Here is a 19,691-nt window from a genome sequence, read left to right as displayed (position 1 = left end):
TCCCAACCAGCCAGCCTGGGATTTCCTTGCATTCTGAGGCAATGCTTTCATCTGTCTCCTGTTTAACAATCTGAACTTGCTTGAGAAGTTGTTTTTCTTTCTTGTGGAAGATTGCATTGGAGCCAGAGTGTTGTTTACCTAAGATCTATAATAAAAATTCTTTATCCTTATTTTGTTTCCTCTCCAGCTCGAAAAGGGGTGGCATGGAAAGTAGCACGTATTCCATAGGGAAGATCTTTCAGGTTCAGCCTATTTGGTAACCACAGTTACCAGACTGTTCTCACTACAAGTAGTTGGTCAGTCTCCCTTTTTCTACCTGGACTTCTATAGTCTATGGTTCTGATTTGCTGCAAGCTCTCCCAGCAGTCCCAGGTAAACTGAAGCAGAGAGGTTGAGTCTGTTCCCAAGTGGCAGCTGTGGATTGACCATTACCTGCCATGTCTCCTCTGTGAAGTGATTTTTGCTGAGCCTTTTGATGAAGAAATGTTCTCTCCGAGCCACTGTCTGAGTTGTGGTGTTTTAAGACCCATGATGAAGCTGTAAGAGGTCCCCACTACTTAGTGAGCTGGAAATACAGATAGTTGCTAACAAACAACAATCTCAATTCTAAAACTTGAGAGTTGTCCTCTCTGTTAGGTAGTCAGTAGCTACCTAAATCAGTAGCTCAGGGAATGGTCTAGATCCAGGTCCATTGGCAGACTGCAGCTGATGTGGCTTGGGTCTGATGTCTGGCTTTTTTTTTAAAGAAATGCTGTGAATATCTCTTATGTGCTGTTGTCTTTTCCAGTTTTTTATTATATCAATATTCTTTTTTCTTCTGATACTTTAATTTTTAAACAATGCATATGGTCTGATAGATTGAAACAAAAGATGCAGAGCCAGAGGCAAGTTTTTCTAAATGCAGCTTTAGATTTGTAGACATGAGTAATTAGAAAAGTAAAATTTATAATTTTAGTAAGCTTATTTTTAAGTGGTGGGAAATGAGCATTTTTTAGCATGGAAGTGGGGAGACTTGCTATGCCACATTCAGCTCCAGCATAGCATGTAACTTCATCATTTGTGCAACCTACTAATCCCTGCATGGGCATTCTTACAATTAAAACGCTCTTAATTTAGTAGAATGAGATAAATGAAATAAAGTTCCTTTTAACATGGAATGAGGGTGTCTGTACAGAGATACAGTGTGGTTTAGCTAATTCACTTTAAATTCACAATTTTAGTTAATCTGAATTAAGTTTCCCAAGTCCTGCGTGTAAAGACATCTTTATTTAGAAAAAGCTGCTGTTGTGGAAAGAGCACTGGGCTCAGCCCTGTCCCGAGGCATTCTGGCGTGCAGCTCGCTTGTTCCGAGACAGAGAGTTTCTGGGCATTAGCAAATTGTCTACCGCATCCTTTTCTTCTCCTCTCAGAACGCTTCTGTGCCACCTCCTAAAATTGTGGTTTCTGAGCCATTACTCTGAGTAACTTACTCTGGTTGTATTTACTGTGCAGCTGAGGAAACAATATTTCAGCAACTTGTATCATTTTGGAGCAGGGAAAGTTAAACTTGTCCCGAAACCAGTCATGAGCACAGCCTTTGATCTGAAGGGCCTGTCCAGTGGATGCTCCCTGCCCAGGCCAGGTACAGAGCAGGGAGCAGGATGGGGGATCTCTTGTGCATAGCAAAGGTTTGTGCAGTAAATCCAGACTTGTGCTGCATATAATTTGGAAGCTAAACCATGAGAACAACTGTCTTTTAGGGTCAAAACTTAGCTGAGAGGCTTGCTCCTGAAAATATTTGCCTTTCTGCTTCGAAATGATCTTGTGGTCATGTTACATTTTTCTTATGAAAAGAGAAACTGGTCACATGGGTCAAATACAACCATTTAGGACAAACCTCTAAATGAAACTTACTGTTTGCCACATGCAAGGAGTGCTGGACCACGTAACTCTCACTGCAAGTTTTACCCAGTTCACTTTCTATAAAGTTTGTTTTCCAACCCCTGCCCTAATGGGAAATTGTTTACAGAATATTTGCATTGTTGCACGAGCTGCTGGTTTTGGTAAGAGATCAGCTCAGTGATCAGAGGGGATCACTTGGATTTCTCTACATTTTTTCAACTGGAATTTCTAGAATGTTGATCATAGATGTTATGAATAATGGGTAGGAGATAACAGAGTAAAAGTTATTTTATAGCACTTCATCTTTGAGTTGGATAGACCAGTGAGGAGGAGGTGGTTTTCCATGGTCCAGCTGATGAATTCAAGTTCCTTCTACCTGGTGAAGTTCTGCCTGACATGCCGAAGTCTCCCAGAAGTCCTGAAAGCATCATGCACTGTGCGTGTGTACTATAAATAAACTTTAAAAAACATAATTTAAAAACACCTTTGGCAAAGCACATGTTTAACTGAAACCTGTCTGGTCAAGGTTGACTCAGTGGTGTAGGAAGAAGATGGGGAAAGAGCAAGTGGGAGCACATAAATGAAACCTGCTGTCAGAGAAAAGCCACTTGTTTGTTATTTTCAGGCTGTCCAAGCTCTTGGCATGTGAGCTGTGGGAGATCCCTGGTGACTTTCTGGATATTTGCCCTTGGCATGCGTGTTTGTGAGTGATCTGAGGTTTCATTAACAAAGCTGCACGAACAAGGTTAGTTAACCTGTTAGAAAAAGATCAGATGGCTGGGAATCATAGTTGATTCTCCAGTTCTAAGAATCCATACAGCTCTGGCTGAAGGTCTCCAATCAATTTGACAAAATAATTTCAAGAAGTCCTCTTAATGAATTTTTATGTGTTCCACCCACAGTTTGGATAGCTGCATCCTTTTATTTTGAATGGACAATTCTTTTGATCTGCACAGAACCAGAGAAGGTTTGGGGAGATGAAACTCTCTGAGGGTAAATTGCCCTGATAGTATCTCTGGAGGTATATAATCTATATAATCTGCACTGCTGCTGTCTTAAAGCAGGTCTGACTTACATGCTTGTTTTTTAAGTTGTATGAAAACATGATGCATCTTCAAGCAAGAAAAAGAAATCTACACTAAGGCTTCTTTAGATGGGGCATTAAGGGGTTAAAGGCATTGCCCAGTCCCAAGGAAGCCTGTTTCAAGGCAGGCATCCATTGGAATAAGGTTTTGCTGCAGACACAGGCTGATGTGCTTGCAGCAAGGATTGCAGCCTTATCAGTAAAGATAAACATGCAAAGGCTTCCAAACCCCTGTGTCCCTGCCACTTGTTTGGGATCCTTTTCCAGAGACCAAGAGAAAATACAAGATCTTCACCAAGATAGATGCTACTTCCAAAGGGGGCAGCCAGCAGACTTTGTAGACAGAGACCATGTATTACTCTGTGGTTTGGAATAGGTACAGGAGATATTAGTTTACCTGATTCAAAATAGTACTTGAGACCTGGCAGTATCATGTGGGGTTGGCCCTTTCCCCTCACCCATCAGTCTTTTGCTGAGTGTTCAAATGCTGGACAACTCTGGGTTTTGTTGCCCTCACTGAGCTACTTGCCATAGCTGATTTCTGCTGCCAAGCAACTTCCAGGCTTTACTTCCCATTTGTTTGCCATTTCCCACAAATACTTTGAATGCTACTTAATTTTAATCCTGATGCTGTGAGGAGGGGAATGGAGATAAGTGTTTCTGTTAAAAATGCATAGGATCAGCTACAGAATTTTTGGGCACAGAAGAGGCCACTTGAATTGCCTGAAAAAACAGTCACTATGGTAATATTAGGTGTAATTAAGGTGTAACCTTGAAAATAATACACTTTTCCTATTTCTCTCTCCTCCTCTTCTGTCACAAAACACAGCAAAGCCGGAGATGCAGAAATCAAGCACCTGGCTTCTTGAGGTCAAATTCCAAAAGTCTGCATTGAAAAATGAAGAGATTTTTCCAGATGGGTGAGAACTGGCACTGTTTTTCTGTCCAGGAAAGTTTGTGCCATTCTGCAGGCTCAGCCTGGGTCCCTCTGTTTTGCCACTGAGCCTGATTGACACTTACATGTGTGTGGCCTTTTTACACAGTGGTGGACTTAAGTTTGAAAATCCAGACATTTTTGGACTGTGACAACAGTTGGTATGGTGTTTCAATCCGTATTTTATTTTTTAAAAATTATATATACTATTTTAAAAGGGAGTGTGGCAACTTAGTGTAAAAATCAGAGAGGAGAACAGTTTACAGAAACAATTTAAAAGTTGCCCCCAGCTGAGTGAGTCTTTGAGTGTGGAAAAAGAGACTTATTTCAAAAATTTCTCATAAACTTGCAGTGTGATAGATAAAGCTAGTTCTGAGAACGTGAAAATGTGGGCTCCATGTGCTAAAGCTATTTGAAAAGAGGTGTGAGTGAAGGGGCTGAGGTTGGTGTGAACGTCAGACTTCCTGCCTTCTGCACTTTCTGTGTCGCAGCTGTAGCACGTCCATAGCGTGGCACTTCTTTTAAAAGGGACTCTGAACTAGCCCAGCCTTTCAGGGAAAGACAAGCTGCAGCCAGAAATTCTGGCCCATCGAAGGATGACAAGAGGAAGAGCTTTGTTACTAGCTTGTGTTTGATCTTAGCTGCTTTTTTTTCTGCTCTCAGTAGCATGCTAATGATACCTGTGGGAGGTGAAAAATGGGTGAATTCCTGCTAGGGTGTAGACAGGTCCGCAGTTTAGTTCTTGTCCTCTTCTTCCCCTCTGGTAAAAATTTTGGGGGCTGTCCCAGATACATAAAAAGGAACTTTTTCCTAGAATAATTTCTGTCCTATATCTGCTGAGGCGTCTGAATCAGAAAGGCAGTAAAAGGTTGACTCAGTTTGTTTTGTCTCCTCTCCCCCTTTCTTATGTTTGAAATTATGAGTATTTATGGGAAATGACTGGCTTGAAAGTCTAGGACAAGTCTGAGCTGCCCATAAGCCATTCCTTTTCTACGGTTCAGTTTTGCCTTGTTTATCTTAAACTTTAAAGCTGAAATGCCAAGTGCTTCCTAAATCCCCTTTTGTTTCAATTACCAGAGTTGCCAGGTTCACATTTCTTACTTGTGAGGGACGTGTTATGTCCCTCTTGGTATCAGAGGACCCAGCAGGGTGGGCAGGCTGCACCCTGGGTCAGGAGAACAGGGAGATGGTGAAACAGAAGAGTGCCAAACCTGGAGGCAAATACACCCCAGTTTCTGCTGCTGCCCCAGGAGAGGGTCTGCAAGTCTGCGATAAGGGATGGAAGAGACCAAGAGGGATGGGTGGGCCCCCAAAGGCGGTGATCTGGATGCCAACATATCTTGCTCCAGCTTTGCAAGGAGCTGCATGCAAGTGCTTCAGAGGGAGGGCTAGTTGTGGTCTGTGGTTTAGGGAGTTGACACAAATAGTCTCTGAACCCTTTTTTTATGGGCCTGCAAAGGAGTGTTCTCTCTGGGGAATTGGAGCCTGTTGTCCTTGGTGTAATCCTTTCTTGCTTAGCAGGTTCGAGGCTGTGCTCAGAGCAAGCAGCCATGGCTGGCTGACAGAAGGGGGGTTTAGCATCCTACACGGTTGGTGCTGTGTTAGATTAGAATGGGAATGGTGGTAATTAAACACTTGGGTCTGGGTTTCTGTTCCTAAACTACTGCTGTAAATCAGCAAGTGGGTTCTGTGGCAGGCAACCTTTGACAAAATTTCTGTGCCCAAGAACCGTATGGGCTAGGCTATTTTTAAACCACTTTCAGTAAGTGCACTGTGTAACATTTTTGTGGACAGAAAATACAGAACAGTGTGTTGACCTTCATTGCTGATCAAACTTCAGTTGCAACCAGATATAACTGATAGCAGGTCTTACCTGGATTTGCTTTCTGTCGATGCATGTAGGTGGTCACATGGAGAAGTGGAATACTTCCCTAATATATATATATATATATATCACAAATACCTGGATGGAATAAGAAGAAATAAGAATAAAGTGTGTTGTAGAGGAAAATGCATTGCAAATCTTTTAACTTCAATGAGAAAACATTCCCATAGTTCAGATATTTCATTCTACATGAAGGCTGATGCTGAACCTAATAAAAATCATCCAGATGGAGAGAGATCACTGCCTAGTACTAAAATATCAGCACTCCTATTGGCATGCACTGTGCTCCTCGTACCTGGCAAAGCACTGGTTACACTGATCTCCCAGCCTGCTTCCCTTCCAACTGGGAATTCTACAGGGATGACCAGAGGGTTTCTTAGTGATACCACAGAGAAGCCTGTTTGCTTAAGAGAGCATGTGTACATCTTTTAACAATCTGGTTGTGTACCTTCTTTGTAGGAGGATCCCTGACCTTATACAGAGAGGGACAAGTGCTAATTAACTTAATTCTGGGAACAGGAGGTGGTATGACCTTTTCCAAAGTGATTCTTTTGGGCTAGAGTTTACAGAGAGGTATTTGCTAGGACTGATGCCTGGGTTTGCTATGAAAACATTATTCATACAGAGGTGTAAAATTCCCTGGTGTGGCCGGGGAAGAAATTAACCTCCCAGTCTTTCTGGTTAGAGTTCATGGTTCCTTCTCTAAAAATTGTTGGCATGGTGTCCAAATTTATGTTATTTGGTATCAAAATACAGTTATATTTTCTATCATATCTTTTAGCACTGAGCACAGCAAGTAGATCCAGGTTATTCTTGGACCATTGTTTTGGACACAACTCACTGCATTGTGAACACCCCATGTTATATTGGCAATACGGGAGGAAATTAATTTCTGGGGAATTTTTTTTCTGAACGATCAAGGTGTTGTTTATTCTGAGCATCATCCAAATTTCAGTCTCTTTTGCCAAAGAAGTGGTAAGGCCTCTTAATGCCATCTCTTTGCTGTGCTCCCTCTGAGCAGCTCGGGGACACAATTACAAGCACTGAGCGTGCCTACACCATCCCATTTTTGTTCTTAATACCAGCACTAAGCGATCAGTCCCAGTTGCTCCAGTGTGGAAGAAACCAGAGGCAGCTACAGCACTGCCTTAGCAGCAACTGCAGAGAGCAGAGCTTACGGAAACGTGCCCGAGGTGAGCAGGACAGAGGGCCACTGGTGTGACTCCGCTGAGGAAATGAAATGCAGCCCCCGACTGCAGGCAAGTTGCTCTAGACCGCCTGGCTGGCCACGTGTCAGGCTCACAAAGCATTTAGGACGCCTGGCTGCAGAGAAGTAGGCAGAAAGCTGTCCATGGTGTCTTGCAGCTGGAAAAAGGTAGGAAGGCAGCTGCTAAAACTGAATTTTCCTCAGGCAAAGAAATATCTTTGCTCCCTGTTGCCTTGTAATGTATTTTTAAAAACCCCAAAAAGGCAATCCTCCCTCATTCCCCACCGCCGCCCCCAATAACAAAATAGTACAGACTTGCTGGACCCTAAGAGAAACAAACCTGAGCACCTCTTTGGAAAACACTGCTGAGGCCTGCGGCCATCCCGCATTCCTGAGGCGGCTGCGAGCCTCCTCCCCGGCGTGCCTGCCCAGCAGGGCAGCGCTGCGCAGGCCGCTCTGCTGCTCCCTCGCCGCAGCGACATGCCCGCGCACGGCCCGCGGAGGGGCTCGCTCCTCTCCCCGCCGTGTCCGTAGCCACCATTCGTGCTGCCCCTGCTCAGGGGAACAGAAGCAGCACCTTCACCATGCGGCATTTTCTGCCACGTTCGTTCAAAGGACAGCTCCATGTCTGAAGTGCTGCCAGGCTGAGCTAAGAGCACTGCGAAGCAAACAACTGCCACATCCTCATCCTGCTTCTTGTCACGGCACTGCAGTAGAGCTGGGAGTTTTTCAGCAATGTAACTAGGTAAGGGGTATTTATTTTGATGAAAATGAAGGTAAAATTCCTATTTCCCAGTTGGTTTGACCCCTATTTACAAAGATCTGGTAATGCATGTATGTAGAAGAAATATCTGTATGAAGGAAAATGTGCCCTGCTACTATAAAAAGGTGCACGGTGGAATTTTGCCTAAGGATAAAATGTCATTTTAATTGAAAGCTGCTGTAACTTGATAGGGCATATCCACAACAGTCTTGAGGATCTACTTTAAAATACAGTTAAAGACAGAGACTACTCCCACCACTGTCTCTTAGAGCTACATGTCCTCTTTGATCCATCCATGGTGCTTACGATTCCTAAGAGACACGCATACTGCCAGTAGTCTGAGCTCATTAATATTTATATGATACCTTTCATCTGAAGATGTGTGCTTTGCAATTATTAATTAAAAACCATTTCACAACACCCTAAAATTTAGCTCCATTTCATAGCTTACAAAACGAAGACCAAGAAAGTTTGTGTGTCCTTTGCATGAGACAAAACGAGATTAGGAATGTGGAAGCTTGTCTGCATGGACTTCTACTGTGCTCTACTTCTTTATCTTTCTTTTGCCAGTAACTTTGGACAAAGCAGCACAGGTTTCCTTTGACATTAAGATGCACCATGAGCCTGTGCTACCTCGGCAGTACTGAGAAGAGCAGTGAAGGGAGCCTTGTCTTTCATTCTGGTTCTTCACACAGTACTTGCTTGCTTTTTATTTTTAAAAATACAACCTGCAGATGCTTTGTCAGCCCTGCAGACCACATCCCAAGTGAGTATTTACTTGAATATGTTAAACCTTACCCTTGCACACTCTCATTTAGTTCCCATGTTAGAGTAGATAGAAGAGATGGTGGGTTATAATCCACACCAGATGTGGGCCCTCTCCTCTCAGTCCTCCCTGGTGCTTATGGAATGAAGGAGCTGGCTCAGTGTGAGACTGATAACGGGAGGAAGGGCTTGCCATGCGATTAGACCAGTTCACTGTAAACACCTAAGTTGCACAAGTGGCTCAAACTTTGATCTTTTTGTTGTGGAGAAGAAATTTGAGGCTCTAGTACCTGCCCTCAGTCACAAACAAGGGGGTGGACATTACTCAAGCCCAACTGTGGAAATGTAAATATAGTTACATGTGATCAAAATGGAAAAAGCACTTCTTTCTTCTTTATCCCCTGCTCCCCAGTGTACTGCTTATTTTACCAGGGGCTCCTACTCTGACTTGCCTAGCTGTGTTTGTGAATGCAGGCCCCAGTCTCACACCTGAAACACCCAAATCCAAATGCTCCCGAGTGCTGTCTGGGATAAGGTTTAAGCCACAGGTGTAATTAAGCTTTTAAGTGGTAAGCCTATTTGGTTAGGGGCACACCTAGAGCCTGCAACAAGCTGGGAGAAAAGCGATCAGATTTTCAGACTGACAGGTGGTTCCTGAAATACTGCTGGAAGGGTTAAGAAGAAGCTACAGCATTTGTGATTCTCCTAGTATTTAGTGTAACAACTCTCAGAACAAGGTCTCTGTGGATGCATCTGGCTGTCTTAGCGAGGTGGGACTTGATTTTAATTACAAACCTGGTAATGGATTATCAAAATGATGGTTTTGCTGAAGCCTTGGGCACACTCTTCATAGTCCTGTCTATTTCTCTCACGCCCTCCTTCCAAAATCTGCCTGTGCAAACACTGGAGCAAAAGGATAAGTTTTGTAGGAGTTTAGGCTGTTAGCCTGTGGTCTCTTTTACTATTGGCATTTAGGCTTTTGATTCAATTTTTAGAGGAAAAATGTCATAGTAGATTGTCTGGTAAAATGCTGGTGAATATTTTAAGATGCAAATGTTCCTAGTCATTCAATGAACATAAGAGAAATGGGGGATGTGAGACTTCAGCAATTCCTCACCGTTCTGATTTTTTTGCACTGTGTCATAGCTTTGGTTTTACAGTCATTAGAACAGAATGAGACCTTTGCTTTGCATAGCCTTGAGTTCTTGGGCAAGGATTTAAGCATGGAACATTAAGACATGTTAGTGAACATGTCCTAATTAGTCTCTTCCTTGGCTACCACATCCTCAAAGGCCACGAGCCTTACCTACCTTATACCACTCAAACACCTTCAACAATGTAGCATTTTATCCTAGTCTAGACAAAGTCTTAAGGGTTATGTTGTCTAGTCAACTAATCACTCCTTTTAGTGGGAAAACTGCTTTTCCTTTAGGACTGTTTCTCTGTTTTTTCCTCCTTGCTGTGTCTTTTCTCCTCCTTCCCTCTGCATACCTTCCCTGCAGCAACTCCTGTTCCATCTGCTGTAATGGAAGCATTAACTATTTAATTGCTGATTAGGAAAATCTCCTCACATGGGCTATGCAACAATACTGGAGTGGGAGGCAAGAGGAAGGAGATGTGTGAGTTCCCAGTTCTGTATCGCAAGCTGACCTGGGAGGGCATTAGTCATTCCTGATGCCATGAGGATGTTTAACATCCCTTCAGTCTAAGGGGTACAACAGTTGAATGGGATTTGGATGTACCTGAGCCCTTGTCATCTCTTGCTGCTGAACTTGCTGTTTGACCTCGAGCAAACTAGGCTGGGTCTTTCATCCCTTAAGTGGATAGAGGGCAAGTACTGTAGTAGTTAAGTTCTTTTTGATTCTTAAATGCAGAAAACGTACTCATGCAAAGGACTAGTTGCTTTTCTTGTATAGTACAAAGTACCATGAGGTTTTGAAATCTTTTCTGTGTACTTCTGCACCAAGTTGCAGAGGGGTGAGATGAGAAGCTGGAGGAGATCTGCAGTTCTCCAAGCAGTGAAAGCCCTTTTAGCTCCACATTCCCAAGCAGACATAAGGGGCTTTTGCCCAACTGACTTATTTCCTTGTGTGATGCAAATTCAGCTGGTGGCCCCCTTCTCTCCCCCTGGCATATGCTATTCTAAGCATTCGCGTGGGTTATCGCCGCAGTGGGGTGTAGTCTGTAGTAGATACTTGTGAAAACTCGGCAGACTCGGAGGGGGCTGTGGGCGATGTGGTGTAAGAAAAGGTGTGCAGGTGGACTCTGCAACCCACGTAGTCAGTCTCTGCCCTCAGGGCTTTCTGCGGCTCGTCATAATTGCCAGTTTCTCTCTTGGTTTTGCAGGACTCTGAAAGTTGCGTCGGAGATGGGAATCAGACCTTTTTCATTCTGTTGTGAAAGAAAAAGGATTGAAATACTGGGATAATTGGGGAACTAATGATATTGCTATTGTAAAAGACAGGAAAATTGTATTCTTAGCAATTAGCAAGGGAAAGCATTTCAGTCAGACTGAAACTATCTTCTCATTTGTTTGGGAGTTTATTGTTAGCAGATGTTTAATTTCCATAAGCACTTAATATTTGGAAAGCTTAAAATTATTTTTATATATTTAAAACCCCCTTATATTTTACTTCAGTGATGGAGTAACCACTCACACTATGTTTCCTCAAAGACCCCACAAAGGCCAGAACTGGCCTTCTTGATTCTTTCAAAGAAAACAGGGGTGTATGTGTAGGAGAGTGCAGAGGAGAGGGTAACTCTATGTATGGGCACAGAATGGAAATAAAGGGACAAAATACCTTTGAGGAAGGTGACAAAACATGCCAAAATACTTCTATTGCTGCCTGCCTCTGTCACTAACAACCCCTACTTCCTCTCCCCTAATGCCGTGTCCAAAAAAAAAAAAAATTCCATTTAGAAAACATCTTTGCAGATCACGTGGCAGCTGGCAAAGACTGCTGCCCCTTCTGCCAGAGGCAGTTTAGGCTCTTGAAACAAAGCAAACTGGGTTGAAATTCTAGGCATTAAAAAACTAAAGCAGCTGCCTCCCTGACATCCTGGGTTGGACTCTGATTTCAGTTTCGCTTCTGCTAGATCTTGGGTAATGTCATTGCTACGGTGTAACTGAAATGAGAACTGGGGCTGCTAATCTTGACATTGGGTCACTCAGTGGTAATCCATTTGTTATCTCTGTTACATTTGTGAGAGCACACACACCCACTCCCTTTAGACTGCAGTAATTTATTTGGCCTATTTTATGTCTGATGGTCACTTGAAACTGTACCTCTTGCCTGTCAGCAGCTGTAGTTGTTCTGCTAAGTGACGATCTAAAGTGAGATTTCCTTGTGCAAATGTGTATTTTAGACACTGTCACCAGAAATCCAGTGGCTCTCCTCTCTCCCTACCCCTCTCTCCCTGTCCCCTTCAGCTGTTTAGCTTTCAGGACACATGGCTTAAATGAACGTATGCTTGGAGTTTGCAAAATGGCTTGAATGACAGGAGAAATCGGATCACACAATGAGAGTTCAGAACCCAGCCACCAATTGGTACAGCAGGAGTCTGCAGCTCTCTTACGCTCATTATTGTCTCAGCATAACATCCAGCACTGTGTGTTTCTCACGTCCCCTCTGAAAAACGGGCATGCAATGGAAAGGAGCGGGCGGAGGAATGTCCCCCTCCCTGCGAGCGGGGCTGTCAGCCTCTGTGGTACCCCTCAGGCCTGTGGGGAGCGGGGCGGAGAAGGGCCTGCACACCTTATTGTGCCTTCTTTGCTTACGCTGGAGAATCTCCAGCTTATCCTGCCAGTGCAGTGACTGCATGTGGAGGAGGGGGAGAGGTTGTGTTGCAAGCTCTGAGAAAATTAGTTGTCTCTATTTTATCTTTTGCAGCTGCAGCACTTTTTTTTTCTCCCCTCATCATTCCCCCCTCCCCATGCGAGTGGTATGTCTGAACCATATCCTTCAAAACCAGTTTTCTAAGCAGATTAGATGGGCAGCAGAAACAGCTATGCAATCAGGCAAAAATGTGCACTCAAGCCTTCATTTCACGCAGTGGCCAAAGCAGTGTCTACCACCTGCATTTTTTTACTTAATTCTCTCCCTTTGCTGTTATTCTATAGTGCTGTTGTCCGTCACTGTTGTAGACTGAAACAAAATGCTCGTTTTGATGCTTAATTACATAAAAATTAGGGAGGGGAAGGAAGCTGGGTTCCACACAAATACTCATTAACATGAAACATAGAGCATGCTCCCAAGCTGGCATGCTTCACCATGCAAAGTGACATTTGCTCCCTGTGAGCGTGGGGAAGGGTAATCTGGGGATTACCCTCAGGTCTTCTAAGACCAATCCTCCCCTGACCAGTCTGGAAAGCCAGTGTCTCAGTTTACTGCTCCTTTGAATTCAGTATACTCCCCTGGACTGCCACTGCAAGTGAATTTGGTCTCTTGCTACCCCATATCTTTCAGTGCTCCCTATCAGCCTTGTTGCATGCTAGGAATCTGACAATAATGGTCTTCACCTGCTTTGAGATATCATGGGAACTCTTAAGCTCTGGAATTGGTTTCATGTCTGGTCACTTACAGGACAAGGAGTTGAATTTGGGACTAAGCTCTCCAGATAAGTTTGGAAACCTTATGTCTTGTTCAGTGTGGGTGGAAAATAGGGATAGGTTAGTGGGCTGAGTGGCAGACCTGAGGAAGAGAGAATTGAGTAAGCCTTGGCTATCTTCCAAGAGAGGAAACAGAGCAAAGTGTCCCAGGAGCCAATTGTTGCTCCTCTAGAGGAGAGGCAGGAACCCAGAGCAAGGTGATCAAGTAATGCTTCTTACTGTGAGTCTGGAGAAGCAACTTCATGCTTCTGAGGGAAGAGCAGTTGTATGATAAAACTAGAAATGAGAAATTGGGGGTTGAGGTTGGGGGTGGGGGAAGAGAGAAGGAGAGAAAATAAAGCTTTTATTTTCTATAGAGGGTATGAAGAACGAAAGAAAGAGAAACTAAACTGAAAACTTTGGTGTGCTTTGTAGGGTAAGAACCTACTATAAACCCAGACAAAGAAAATTTTATTTGAAATACTGGTAGAAAACTGCTTTAACATGTTGGCATGATGACTTAATTATCTTCTGTTGGTCCCTCAAAAGTAAAAAATTACTTTGAGAAGAGTTAAAAATTGCAAATATGAGAGACTAAATCTTGCTGGCAAAACGGGGGTGAAAAAGTGGGTGGAAAGCTGGTTGAATGTGTCAACCACAAAAGTGGTGAGATATGGTTGTAGAGAGTTCAAGTTTTAAAACACAAGGAAATTGTGCAGAGATATTTCTCACACTGACTCGTAAATAGCAGCTTTGGGTGTGCAGCATTGCCAAATTTACCCTTGTTACAGGGGCAACTTACAGTAAGTTCCCACCATAGCCATACACCATCTGTTTAAATTACTTAGAGGAAAGGTTCGTCTCCTTATTCCCCTTCTATCAGATGTGACAGGTTAATGTCTTTGAGGGCAGATCACTGTTAGGCTAAATCTTTCTCTGGTTATGATTCCTTATAACTATAAAACAGTCACAAGGTTATGGGGTTTAAAAAGAGAGGTTTATTGTAGTTTCCAACCCTGAAACTACAGGCTAAGTGTCTCTCCTTTTCTTTTTTTTTTCAAGAACAAATCAAATCCATCCATACAGACACACACTCTGCCTTCTCAGATATACAGACCTGGGGGAAGAACACACACTGCAAGAGCTGCGTTAGGGAGTCTACAGGAAAACTACTAAAACAGCTTTCTGTGAATGCATACTAATCTTTCCTCTGGGTCCTCTCCACTTGTTTTAAGAACTGTTTGCTGAGCATGAGTTGGTGGCACCCCTAACATTTGGGGTAGAACTCGGAGCCTTCAGCAGCTCCACCAGCAGTTGTTTTTACCAACTGCTCATAAAAGCTGTGCCGTGCCTTGGCTTGAAGCAGCAAGGTATCGACTGGTCAGGCATCTGTTGCAAACCCCCTGGTTCAATACTTGTCAGACTCTAAACTAGTTGTTAAACTCGGCTGATGAACTAAATCCTACAGTCCTTAGATCATGCCAGGAGCTGTGCAGGAGGCAGAAGGGTGCTGATATTGCTATAATTTAAGTTCCCTGCTGAGGAAGTTTCTGCAGGAGTGAGATTTGTTCATGGTATTATTTTTAAACCAGTTTGTAAGAATGCTGCTGTGGTCAGTAGGAGACTGATCCGAATTTTCCTTGGAGTGGCTTTTTCAGGGAACAGAGTAGTTTCTTTAAAGTGGAAACATTGTTTTTCTCCTAGAAAAGCACAATGCTAGATTTCTGATCACCAGTAAAATTAACAAACTAGCATTTACCAGAAATGTTACATTGACCTGTCTATGCTGCCGGAATGGGAACGCCTCTTTGTTTTGCTTTTCTCTAACTGATCTAAAAGGCTTCACTTGGGATGGGTTCAAAACATTGCATTGGATTCCAGGTCATCCTTGACTGCTCAGAGAGCTGTTGACTGAGGTACCTATTCTGTTGGACTCCAAGGGCCCTGGCCTTGCCCTGTGGCAGCACAGGTCTCCCAAGAGCCAAGCTGTGCCACAGGAGACCTCAGTGTGTGCTTTGGGAAATGCCTTCCAGCACGGGAGTCTCACCCAGAAGTGGAGCCAGGGTTGCCAAGCTGCACTGGCTGGGGCAGTGCAACACTGTGGGAAGAAGAGCAGCTCAACACTGTACTGACTCAGAACAAAATTTCTCAGGTCAGGTCACCAAACCAAAATGAACTAACTTTGGTTTCAGTAATGTAAAATATTCCATTTCAAATGACACAAAATGCACTGGTGTTCACAAATAGGTTTCCTTTTTTTGTTTCTTTCTTTTTAAACTTGTGAACTTCCATTCTACATAGTCTCTAATTTCAGTTTTTCTGCTCAAATTGGGATGAGAGCAAATGTTGAAATACTGGAATTTCTTCCTTTCTGGGGAGGAGGCAGCTGGTGAGTAAGAGCAACCAGTTTCAGGGTTGGGACAGCTGACTCTGAAGCCCTGTACACTGGAGCAGAGCAGGCGATGGAGGGGCAGATAGGCCATGGAGGGGAGGGGAGCACAGAGGCAGAAGGAGGGAAGTAGGAGACAGGAATGAGAAACAGCAATGAGGGCTAGAACAAAAGATAAGGAGCAGAGAGCAGAAGTTTCTACTGGGCTGCCCGGTCTGTAGAACAGCTCTGTTCTGTGCTATTACACTGCTGGTCATGCCTGGCTCGGCACCCTGTGCTTGGCTGAGTGTCCAGCAGATGTGTGGGAAGGTGCCACTCCCAGAGCTCCTGTCCCAGAGCACAGGAGGAGCTCCTTGGAGAGGTCAGGGGCTGGGTGAGGTGGAGCTGGGGGGTCACAGCAGTGCACAGCCAGGCAGTGCTGCAGGGTTTTCACTTCTGCTTGCAGAGCAGTTGAGCCCTTCTGTGTAAATGGGACGGGGTGAATGCAGGATCAAAAGCTGAGCGCTTTTGAGTCCTCATCCCGGCTCTGAGCAGGGCAATGCATCCCTTGCGAGTTACAGACTCTCTGCTCCTGAGTCTTTTTCTGCAAAGTAGAAAACATGGGAATGCCCTTCTCCAGTGGGACTAGGAAGGAGCGCTAGTGACTGTTCCTAACACTGCAGAGTATTTATTATTTAGCAAGTTTCTTGACTTTTAAAAGTAAACCAAATTGATACACTCCATCCATCAGCAGTGTCCTCGAGGAATGAGTAGCTAATTAGAGAGCAGGACTTGTGAAAAGACAAACCTGGGTTATGCACAGAACAGGTTTCTCCAGTATTTATTGCCTAAGTTACTGGCCAAGCTTCCTTGTAAGTAATAGTCAAATAATCGGCCTGGGTCCTTTTGTGAATGGCTTGAGTCTGTGTGGTCCCTCCTTTGTTAGAGCAACTCATGGCTTCTGAAAGCTTCTGCACCCCCTGTTCTGAACAGCAGAGCCTGGTGGCACCAGCTGCTTCTGCCTGGAACAAACATTTGCATGTGACATTAAAAAGAAAAAAGCTAGTTTCAAAACGTATTTTCTTTTCCTTATCCCCTCATTTTTTAGCCCTAGTTCAAACTCTGGAAATATTTAAAAGATTAATATATTTAGCTTTTGCTACAAGCATCTTTTAAACAAGTAAAGCTTAAAGAGGAAAGAGAAATCTTTCCTTCAGAAATAAAACAGCAGCCAGTGTTTGGAAATATTTTAACAATAGACCATATGGGAGTCCCAAACTATTAAGCTTTATTATTCAGAAGGCGGAAAATGTGGTTTGATATTCAATTGATATACAGCATAAATGAGAGCCGCAGACTCTGCTCCCTTGAGCTGGGATTCAGATGTTCTCTTGAATATAATAACCAATGCTTTGGCCTAGTTCCACAGAATGCATCCAGCCTGCTGATCACAAGCCAAGAAACTGTAGGCTTTTTTCCCCTTCCCCTCTCCTCTCCAAACTACTTTCCTCTCCTGCCAGCATGAGCTTTTGGCCTGAATATAAATCTCCTGATCCTGGATGTGTATAGAAAGTGGGGAGGATGCTAATGGTGCACAGCAGTGGAGCTGTGTGTGTGCATGTGTGTGTTTGTTTTTCTTCTGCTTTCACGATAAGGTTTTCCCCTCGAAATGTGCTCTCAGGGGATTACATTGGTCATCCTAGGTGGGAGCTTCTTTGTTCATGTCTCACTGTTTGTTTCTTAGTGCTGTGGGAGCAGGTGAATATCTTTTGGGGTTACTGTGAAGTGGTGCCAGAGACCATGAGAGTGTGGAATTTATTGGAGGGAGAGACTGGAAGTGGTTTCAGTTTCTTTCAGCTTTTTTTTTCCCCTGGTTTGATTTGCAAATATTTATATTTGCCCTTACCCCTTTCTATCACGTCTCTCTTAACTTTCTCTGCTATGGGAAAAAGAACCCATAAAAGCTGCTTATAAAATATTAGGCACTGTGTTGGTTTTGCACACATGAACCACATGTACATGGACTAAGATTGCCTGTATGCACAAGAAGGCTGAAATATTGATATTGTGATCAAGTTATGGCAGACTGGATCACCTGTTTTTTGACACAGGATCCCTTTGGTACTGACATCCTCAGCTGTGTTGGGTCTTTTCTATCCTCTCAGAACCTCTGTGGTTTGTGATTCCCCCTGAGTAGGCAGGAGATACCAGCATTAAGGTATCTTGCATCTTTCTCTAGAAGTATGGTGTGCCCAAGAAAAAAAGACTCCCACTTTACATGTGAGTCCAGGAATGCCTCTCATGTAGAACACTGGAGAGAATATAAATTATGCATGCTGAATATGAAGTTTAGTTTTGGCTTCTGTCTTTTCTCCATTTCTTTTTTCAGTTGTTCATGATAGCTTAAATTTTCCATATTTTTGTCTCAACCCATACTCAAATTCTTTCCTTTGGGGAAAACTGGAGCAAAATCAATTTTAGTGCAATTTTTCAAGACTCCTTGACTTGCACTTACATCTGTTTGGTGTGGGGGAGTGGAATTTTATCATAAAACGTTTGATTTATTTAATGTATTCAATAAGCATCGAAGATGTGCCAGGTACTTTCTCAGCCCTTTTGGATGAGAAATCTTGCAAGCTAAGAACTTAATAAACAAAGAATTTCCAGAACTCAAAACTTCCCTGCTGTTAAGGTCTCCCTATATCTAAGCAATAAACCAAGTTTGAACAAAACAGATCCTCAGACTTGTAAAGTACCAAGTGTCACAGGCAGTACTGATGAGATCTGTAATTGAAACAACTATTTTTTAAACATATTTCCTGATCCTGTTATCTCCCCAACTTAAAACAAACTCAGCTGAGATGTGTCCATGCAGCAGCTCTACTTTCATTGCAACTGTGAGTCTGTTTCTGTTGGTGAAGCCAGTGTTAGGAGTGTGTGATGCTGCACCACGGGCTCATCTAAACAGGATCATTGACTGAGACCAAGGTAAGTTACAAATTGAATGGAGGAGCTATTCTCAGTTAACTTCATCATCCTAATGAAGAGGCCATTTGGAATAGTTAATGAGGAATAGCTGTTCTGGAATAATCCCTTTTTAAGACAAACCCTCACTGTTTCTGTAATTGCATTCCAGGAAGCTATTCTGTTCTGAATCAGCATGGGATAGAGTGCCTAGAAGACGTTCAGACCAAGCTCAGCTAGCGGTGAGTGGGCAATACACACCGGGATGCCCTACTGCAGCCATTCCAAGTGGGCAGCAGAATAGCCTAACTGGTTGTCTGTCCATCTCTCTAAAAGGCAATTGAAAGTAAATATGAAAATCGTGGTACAAAGGCCTCTGTCTTAGCAGGGATGAAGTCTGAGCTGCCTGTTACTGTCTGAGCGTTAGCCTGGTGTTACGGACAGAATGCATGTCTCAACCCGTAACTGATCACAATTTGATTAAATGTTGGGATGTGGAAAGGACTTGTGTGCTTTTTCCCAATGTGTATATTTACATCATTATGTGGGAGCAATCAATTTATCAAACCCATCTGATTATTCAATAGTGGGGAAAGACAATTGGTGGGAAGAAAATGTGTATTGTTTTTAAGGTGGATAGAAAATTGGTTTAAAAGAAATTCACACAATCCCTTTCTTTTGAGGAGAACCTACACTAACAAATTAATCAAGGTAAGGGAAATCCAGTGATTTATAATTGCTAATAATTTTAAATGCCATGCAAATTTTCCCGCAGCATAAAATTTTGTGCTTGTCCTTGCCAAGGAGGATGGGCTGGAGCAGAGGTGGTGCTCTTGTGCTTCAGTGCTTCAGTACATTGTAGTTGTGATAGAGCTTCTGTTAATTAGTAGTTCTCTTGACTTTTGGAATTCCTCCATTCCCTTAAAAGGGAAGTGGCAGCCTGGAGTGGAGACGCTCCAACTGTGGCCCTCTGGATGTTAATCCACCCTGGCTTTCTTAAGTCTCCTACTTAAATCATTATCTTAATGAATCACCATTGCTGCTGTCTTCAGTGCAACACAGGAGCATGCAAATTTTAAACAGCCTGGGGGAAAGCCCTTTTTGTCTGTAAAGTGCTCTGATACTCGCATTTAGATGTTACCATGATAGGTACCTTGGATACTACTTTCTGCCTAAGCCCGTGGATAGATCCGGGGGTGTAGCTCTCCCCTGGGCCTGCTGGGCAGCTCTGGGCTCCCTGAGAAGGGATGGA

At 43.4% G+C, this 19,691-nt stretch overlaps 1 protein-coding gene across 1 annotated transcript in view; it reads left to right on the top strand.

Annotated features, from left to right (window-relative positions):
- Window positions 1-667: 667 nt before the first annotated feature.
- Window positions 668-19,691, top strand: part of HIC2 (HIC ZBTB transcriptional repressor 2) — a 56,705-nt gene continuing 37,681 nt past the window's right edge. Inside the window, exon 1 of the mRNA XM_038152076.1 lies at window positions 668-18,681. The gene's annotated coding sequence lies outside the window, so the exon portion shown is untranslated. The remainder of the gene's footprint in view (window positions 18,682-19,691) is intronic.

This window comes from Motacilla alba, chromosome 15 (assembly GCF_015832195.1).
Source record: "Motacilla alba alba isolate MOTALB_02 chromosome 15, Motacilla_alba_V1.0_pri, whole genome shotgun sequence".
Classification (NCBI taxonomy): domain Eukaryota; kingdom Metazoa; phylum Chordata; class Aves; order Passeriformes; family Motacillidae; genus Motacilla; species Motacilla alba.
The sequence above is the reverse complement of the archived record's forward strand: the minus strand, read 5'-3'. Positions and strand labels throughout refer to the sequence as shown.